Source organism: Hemitrygon akajei, unplaced genomic scaffold (genome assembly GCF_048418815.1).
Source record: "Hemitrygon akajei unplaced genomic scaffold, sHemAka1.3 Scf000047, whole genome shotgun sequence".
In the NCBI taxonomy this organism is placed as follows: Eukaryota; Metazoa; Chordata; class Chondrichthyes; order Myliobatiformes; family Dasyatidae; genus Hemitrygon; species Hemitrygon akajei.
Window position 1 is genome coordinate 4505269 of NW_027331933.1, and position 9179 is coordinate 4514447.

Here is a 9179-nt window from a genome sequence, read left to right on the forward strand (position 1 = left end):
TTTTGCCCCCTAACTCTCAAATCATGTCCTCTCGTTATTATTTCCCCTACTCTCAATGGAAACAGCCTATTCACGTCAACTCTATCTATCCCTCTCAAAATTTTAAATACCTCGATCAAATCCCCCCTCAACCGTCTACGCTCCAATGAATAGAGACCTAACTTGTTCAACCTTTCTCTGTAATTTACGTGCTGAAACCCAGGTAACATCCTAGTAAATCGTCTCTGCACTCTCTCTAATTTATTGATATCTTTCCTATAATTCGGTGACCAGAACTGTACACAATATTCCAAATTTGGCCTTACCAATGCCTTGTACAATTTTAACATTCCGAAACATAACGAAAGAAACGGCAGAGCGAAGATTGTTTCGAGGTGCGAGCAAAACGGCGAGTGTTGGAAATAGGACAGAAAGTTATGATGTCATTGCATCAGCCGAGCCCCTTTACACCTTCCACATTTGTCGACACAGAGCCAGTCCATCAGTATATCGAATCCAGACCGCTCCAAACAAGTTGGGTTGGTATCATGTTAACCAACTCAAACCTCTTGGAGATAGTCAATGTCTTCTCGTAGCTGAGTTCCAGAAAACCTATTGGCAATGGGATGCTCTGCTCCGAGATGAGATTATCCTGTTAGATTTACGTTTCAGGCAATCGACGGTGATGTGGATGAAGGAGTCGTTGCTCCCTCAGTGAGTTGGGCGACTACTTCCATTTTGTACCCGGAGGATCGAGACACTTCACATCGCTGCACTCGCCCGAGCCTAAACGGAGGCACTGGAAGAGAGAAACAAATGGGAGAACGTGCTTGTTGCGTGGTCTTTTGAAAATAAAGTGGGCGATAATTTAACTGATATGAATGGATTTTATCAAGGCTTAAATCTATCCATGGTAGGACCATTCATAATGTCAGAAGGTTTGACATTCAGGGAAAGTTGGCTGATGGATTCTGACCTGACGTCCATAGAAGACAGAGGATAGTTGTAGATGGAGCGTTTAGTCCCTGGATTTTGGTGACAGGTGTCCTGCAGAGATCTGTTCTGAGACCGCCAGCGTTTTGTGTTTTATGAACGATTTGGATGAGGAGGTGGTAGGGTGTTTTATTGTGGTTTCAATGATGTGGAGGTTTGTGGAATTATGGATAGTATAGAAGTTTGTCACAGATTACAACAGGACAGTGACAGGACGCAGAGCCGCGCTCAGAAGTTACAGATGGAGTTCAACCCGGAAAGGTACGAAGTGATTCTCTTTGGAAGGATGAATTTGAAGGCAGAGGTGATACTTTCTAGGGTCAACCGAGGGCCGCACATTAACATGAGTTCCACAATGGAAACAGAGTGGTGAGACATTTCCCAATAAGCCGAGGGCCGCTCATCGGTACGAGGATCACAATCGGCACGGAGCGGTGCACTGCAAGAGCAGAAGGAAGTGTGATTGACAGCTGAGCTTAAACGCATCCTGTGTTCTGTACATTCATATAGTACTCATATTGCTCGAAAGGCAATATACCTGACAGTAAATCAGGAGGAAAAAAAGGCCAATTTAAGGAGTACATTCAGATTGGAGGGTTGTGACTAGTAGTGTCCCACAAGGATCCGAACCTGGACCTCTACTTTTCGTGATTTTTATTAACGACCTGGATGTGGGGGTAGAAAGTTGGGTTGGCAAGTTTGCAGACGACACAAAGGTTGGTGGTGTTGTAGATAGTACAGAGGATAGTCGAAGATTGCAGGGAGACATTGATAGGATGCAGACGTGGGCTGAGAAGTGGCAGATGGAGTTCAACCCGGAGAAGTGTGAGGTGGTACACTTTGGAAGGACAAACTCCAAGGCAGAGTACAAAGTATATGGCAGGATACTCGGTAGTGCGGAGGAGCAGAGGGATCTGGAGGTACATGTCCACAGATTCCTGAAAGTTGCCTCACAGGTAGATAGGGTAGATAAGAAAGCTTACGGGTTGTTAGCTTTCATAAGTCGAGGGATAGAATTTAAGAGACGCGATGTAATGACGCAGCTGTATCAAACTCGAGTTAGGCCACACTTCGAGTACTGTGTCCAGTTCTGGTCGCCTCAGTATAGGAAGAATGTGGAAGCATTGGAAAGGGTACAGAGGAGATTTACTAGGATGATGCCTGGTTTAGAGAGTATGGATTATCATCGGAGATTAAGGGAGCTAGGGCTTTACTCTTTAGAGAGCAGGAGAATGAGAGGAGACATGATAGAGGTGTAAAAGATATCAAGAGGAATAGATAGAGTGGACGGCCAGCACCTCTTCCCCAGGGCACCACTGCTCAGTACAAGAGGACATGGCTTTAAGGTAAGGGGAGGGAAGTTCAAGGGGGATATTAGAGAATGGTTTTTCACTCAGAGAGTGGTTGGTGCGTGGAATGCACTGCCTGAGTCAGTGGTGGAGGCAGATACACTAGTGAAGTTTAAGAGATTACTAGACAGGTATATGGAGGAATTTAAGGTGGGGGGTTATATGGGAGGCAGGGTTTGAGGGTTGGCACAACATTGTGGGCTGAAGGGCCTGTGATGTGCTGTGCTATTCTATGTTCTATGTAATGGCAAATAATATCGCAGTCTGGAAACCTGCAGATTGTTCATTGATTTCACTTGCTACATTTGTTCAAAGACAGAATGGATGGAAAAATAGTGATAGTATAGTGTCAGGTTCGAGAATATCTTTAAAGTTAAACAGACTACATCGCACGTCACGGGTATGGGGTGATCAGGGCATTCACTGGCAGAGGTCAGGTTCCTGCCAAATGGCCCATGTGTGCGCTGGAAAACATTGTTCTTCAAACTGTCCACAGCCCTCACTAATATCCCGAAGACACGCACCTTTTTTGATGACAGGTCTCTGGAATATCGCTGTGGATCTTTTAAATTGTTTGTGGAGGAATATAAGTGCAGTGTTATTCTAATACATACCAGCTGTCATTGTTTATTCCATCACACACACCTGCCGGAATGACTGCAATGAACGAAAGAAAATAATTGACGAATATTACCCTTTAATAAAGAAGTGTTCTCCATTTCACCCGCCAGAACAAACTCCTGCCCACAATTTCAGAAGCGAATGTGCTCCGTCAAACGTTACAAAATAAATCGAGTCCAGGATGAATGCCTGTTTTAAAGCAACAATGATATAAAAATATGCTATTTAAATAGGTGAATTCAGGTTTCATGGAAAATTCACATCATATTTTGTTTTACAGTAAATAGATTGCAATATCCCTTGAGGAGAGAAATTCATTACACTGGAACAACGAGTAAAATCTGTTTAACGTAAGTGTTTGTGCAGTTGGTTGCCACTAATGTCCCTGACGTGATAGCCACGCTAATTGCCTCAGTGGAATTGCTCTCACCTCAATAAAAGTCTGCTAAACCGATCACCAGTCCATCTGAGCAGCTTAAACGTTCCGTACAACTGAACGCTGCTTCTGCCGGAATATGGGATATTCGACGATTTACTACATCGCGGCCATTTTCTATCCCACACTTGTAGCGGTTGGTGTCCCCGGTAAGATGCCGGAGCTGGTTACTTTATGTATGGTGCCGTCGTTACTCTGCTGCGGTATCCGCACTGTTACTGAGCACAGATGCTACCGTCGGCTGAAACGTGTTTCCGGAATGGAGGATCCAGGCATCTAACGGTTTTATGTCCATTTTCCATACTTCCATCGCAGTGTTTTCTTCTTCTGTTGTGAATTAAGTTGGTGCCGATATCGTCACTGTTTCATGATTTCACCTCGCTAGGCTTTCTGAAGTGATGCTGGTCTCTGCTTTTCTAGGTCCGAGTCTCTATCAGTGCAGACACGTCGACCTTATAACAACGTGGCAGCTTATTTAAATGACGGCCCAGTCTATTTTCGACACGTAGGTCTGTTTTAACATAAGTCAGTAAATGATAAATTGTGTTTTGTATCATTTGATTCCACTTTGTCACCACTACAAACAATCCCTTCAGCTATTTCACCTCTAATAATGGAAATGATGTTGTTTACAGGAGCGATCGACTGCTCACCGCGCATCGCTCTAATTTGTCGAAGATCACCAATCCACTGCCATTCCAGTTCGTAATTGTCCTCCAACCTGAGTGTAGAGACTGAGCCTGCAACACTCTGGACTCCTGCTTTCCACTTCCAAACAGACCATATCCCACATAGCATCGGAAGAATGGGATGTGGGCTCGGGGACATCTGATCTGTTGCAGCTGTACCACATCCTGCACAGCATCTTTAGAATGGGGCATTAAGAGAGTTGCTGCTGACTATATTTCTATTTCTTGCAGTTAATTTAACGGCGATTGTGATCCTCTCTCGGGGAAAATGCGGACTCTCCAAATGCATCACCCGTTACCTGGTTGGAATGGCCACAGCGGATCTGATGGTGGTTATCGTTGTTGCTTTAGTGGAACAGACCAACAATATCCACATTTATTCCAGATCCCTGCTCATCACTCCTGTATGCGCTCTGACACTTGTATTTGAGTTTGTGACGCGGGACTGTTCTGTTTGGTTCACGGTCAGTTTTACCTTCGATCGCTTCATCGCAATATGTTGCCGAAAGCTGCGGGAGAGATACTGCACTGAGAGAACAGCAACGGTGGTTACCGTGACCGTGGTTATAGTGAGCTGCGGGAAATGTATCCCGTTTTACTTTGTCCTTGAACCTTACGTCATCATTGACAACACGCCGTGGCGGTGCATCCGCACAGATGAATACGCTACTTCACCCGCGTGGAAAGTATACGAATTACTGGACAGTATTTTAACACCATTGATACCAATCGGCTTAATCCTGGTGTTTAACGGGTTAACCGTAAGATATATCGTTGTGGCAAATAGAGCCCGCAGAAAGCTTCGGCACAGCAGCGACAATCAGAAAGATGCCGAGGTGGAAAAACGCAGAAAATCGATGATTTTGTTGTTTTCTATATCAGCTAATTTCATATTATTTTGGATGCCCTATGTAGCCCATTCCCTGAAATGGCAAGTGCAAAACTATTTTTATCAGGACAGATATTTGAGTTCTCCGGTATACATCCTACAGCAATCTGGGTTCATGTTGCAATTTCTCAGCGTGTGTACCAATACTTGTATCTATACACTGACACAGGGGAAATTCAGATTAGAGCTGAGGAATGGAATGAAGTATGTGTTTACATTAAATGGCCATCTGTGTAGATAACGCCCCCGTCTAATGACAATTCAGCGGAATTTTCAAATAAAGCCGTTTTACAATGAACAGGTTTGGCAAATAGGTCATTAATTCAAACAATCATATGCCTGGTCATCCGGAAATTGCAGAATTGGCGGAAGATTGCTGACTTCATGCAGTTCAGGTCGGTAGCAATACAAACGTTCAATGCTGCTGGCGTGATTGTCACATCGGTTGAAGTATGTTCCAAACTATCACACACACTCGACTGTCACAAGGGCAGGAATGTGTTCAGGACCTTTCGGGATTTTGATGTTTCAAAATGGACAGGGTCGGGTAACAGAATGTAAAGGGAGTGCAATGGGAAACCAGGGATGTTACCGCAGCTGCAGAAAGGGAGGACAACGTGGAGCGTTCGTTTGTTAATTGACTGTGAGACGAACACAGACATATGAAGGGCACCTGAGCAGCATTTGCAGGATTCTATACAGACGCCCATCAGAGTAACCGAAAAAAACTGTAATGGTTCAGTGATGATCGAAGTGGAAGCGAAACCTGGACATGTGCCGTGTTATTGGCACAGACAATAGAAGTTTGCGTAATATTCTTTGGCACCTCCCCAGGGTTGAAGGTTTAGGTATAGCATAAGTTCTCAGTTGTGTACAGGAAAGATTCATGTCACTATAAGAAGTCACGTGGACTGGCGAACAGTCCATACCGGATCTAATATTAGAAACGGAAACGGATCATTAAAAAAAGCAGCGACAGCAAAGCAAACATCCGGTCTCACACTTGTCTTCCTTCAAAACCATCCCAGGCAATTGGAAAATGCAGAATGAACAGCTTCCTGAGCAAACGTCCTGAGCACGTATTCTAAAGAACTTAGGAGAGTGAGATGTGTAGAGCTGGGGCTCACATACACTAACAGTCCATAGAAATTCGGAAAGATATGCAGCCTCCAAATTTCGCATCAGTTCCTGGACATCACTTCTCGCAAGGAGACACACATTTTCTGCTCCGTGTATGGTGAAAAGGGGTATTAATTCACTCGCGCACTCAACACAAACTGATGAAACACATAACTCCCATAATGTCATTCATGACCGTAATCTTTCTCTCACTATTCCAATTGGACTCACTTATGTCCACACCTCGTGCGATATTTTAAAACGGCAATGCAGTCATATTTTAAAAAAACGCAGAAAATGACATGCGCTTCCTTGCTCAACAGTTAACAAACATCTGCAATTGCAATCATGCAACATTTAAAGAAGCCTTTCGACTCCAAAACAAAGAGATGCAAAAAGTACTGTATCGTCGACGAGTTAATATTCAACACAATTAAAACGTGACGTCTCCACAATTCCAAGCCTCCGACGTCTGCCAGGATTTCTCACTTCCAATTTCTGACCAAGGATAGGATTCGGATTAAATGACCCCTTTGTTGTATAGTATCGGGGCAATGATCCCCATTACCACAGCGGAAGCAACAGATTTGTTCACTGTACTGGGAACACTTTCACACGCACCTCCAGCCCGGAACTACTGTCTTTACCTCCTTACTGAAGGAGTGTGGGTACATTCCTCTAGTATGATACTCCCTTTATCATCTCACATCTGCGCTCCCATCTTCTCATACTATAACCATCCATTTCAGTCAGTCCCGATGCTTCAGTGTGTGCAATGACAGAGGGAACGAACAGTATCAACGACATTCTAGATTGGTCGGTGCTGTGAGACACGAACGTTTTAACCCAGACATACAGTCAGGCAGCCACAGGAAACCACTGCACAGAAACAGTGTCTCCAGCCCGTCAGGCCCGTGAGGAATTATTTTAACTACCTACTCCCATCGACCCGCACCGGGACCGTGGCCATCCATCTCCCTCTCATCCATGTACTTATCCAATCACCACTTTAACGTTGAAATCGAAATCTCAACTACCATTTGTGTTGGCAGCACTGTCTACACTCTGACCACCCTCTGTGTGAAGAAATTTTCCCTCATATTTCCCTTAAATATTTCACATTACACCCTTCTCCCTGGATCCCCAGCTGTATTCTCGCCCAACATCAATGAAGAAAGCCTGTTTGCATTTACACTCCTCTACGCCTCATAATGTTGTATATCTCTATCAAATCTGCCCTCAGTCTTCTGGTTCCCCGGGACTAATGCAAAAATATGTAATTTTTCCTTTTAATTCAAAACATTCAGTCCCGGTAGCTGTGTTAATTTTTTTCTGCTTTCTTTCAATTTTATTTGCATCTTTCCTTCATGTAGCTGAGCCCACCCGCACACAATATTCCAAATTAGGCCCAATAAAGTCTTAAACAGTATCAACATAAAGGCCCGACTCCTGTACTCAGTGCTTTGCTCGCTGAAGACCAATATGCGAAAAACTTTTTTTTTTACGACCCTGTCTAACTGTGCCGCAACTTCCATTGAATTATGGACCTGCATTCCCAGATTCGTTTGTTATATCGTACTCCTCAGTGCCCTATTTCTCATTGTGTCAGACCAACTCTGGCCTGACCTCCCAAAGGGCAATATCTAACATCTGCCTGCGTTAAATCCGATCTTCAATTTTTAGCCCATTTTTCCAGCTGGTCCTGATCCCGCTTCAGAAAAATAAAAGAGTTTTAAAGTGGATCTGGTTAAATTACGAGAGCATCGGGCAGGAACTAGGGTGAGTTAATTGAAAACACCTGACGGTAGCTTGCACTAAAACGTACACATCATGGAAACAAATTCCCTTCTTATTGGATGCACTAGAAGTGGAGACATGGTTTCGTTACTGAACACATGTATCTCGCCAGTGATTTTTAAACTTCTGTGTGAAGCACCTCTTGCTCCTCTGCTTCAAGGAGAGAATGATACATTCTCCGCTGATATCTCTTTTTTATTATTAATATCAAGATAATGGATATAACATAATAGTATTGCTGCACAATTGTTGGGATTACATTGTTAATGGATAATATACATATAGTTATACATTCAGTTAATACAAACGTAATAAACTTCCGAAAAATGTTCGTGTAAAATGTAGAATATATATATATATATATATATAAATTAACATATCCGAAAAGTGAAAAAAAAAATATATTACCACCCCCCAAAATAAACTAATCTAAACAATACTAACCAAATCAAAACTAAGAACAGAAAAGAATATGGCTGTTTCTGACGTTAAAAAAAGGACCATTAGTGTCATCATCTCCGAACCTTTCATATATTAACACAAGAATAGGTTTGGAAAGAGGTCAAATCACATCATATGGAAAGTGTTGAATAAAAGGCCTCCGAGTCTTTTCAAATTTAAAAGATGGATCATATATAACACTTCTGATTTTTTCTAAGTTTAGGCACTGCATGGTTTGAGAGAACCATTGGAATGTGGTGGGAGGATTAATCTCTTTCCAATTCAGCAAAATAGATCTTTTAGTCATTAATGTAAAAAATGCAATCATCTGACGCGCTGAAGAGTTTAAGTAGTGTGGTTCTATCATTGGTAAACCAAAAATTGCAGTAATAGAATGAGGTTGTAAACCAATGTTCAAAACAGTTGAAATAATGTCAAAGATATCTTTCCAATATTTTTTCAACGCAGAACATGACCAAATCGTATGAGTTAAAGAGGCTGTCTCAGAATGACAGCTATCACACACTGGACTTATGTAAGAGTAATAACGAGCTAATTTAGCCTTGGACATATGGGCCATATGCACTACTTTCAACTGTATCAACGAAAGTTTAGCACATATAGAGGATGAGTTAACTAATTGAAGAACTTTTTCCAATTTTCGATACGTGAAGTAAGTTTAAGTTCCCTTTCCCAATCATATTTTAAATTTCATTAAATGCATCTAAACGAATTTTCGTAATTATATTGTAGATGGTTGCGATTGCACCTTTCTGAAAAAAATTAAATCTATTTTTTTCCCCAAACTGTCTATAGAGTATAGATTCGCAAAAGTAGGAAGGACGGTATTTAAAAAGTTTCTAACC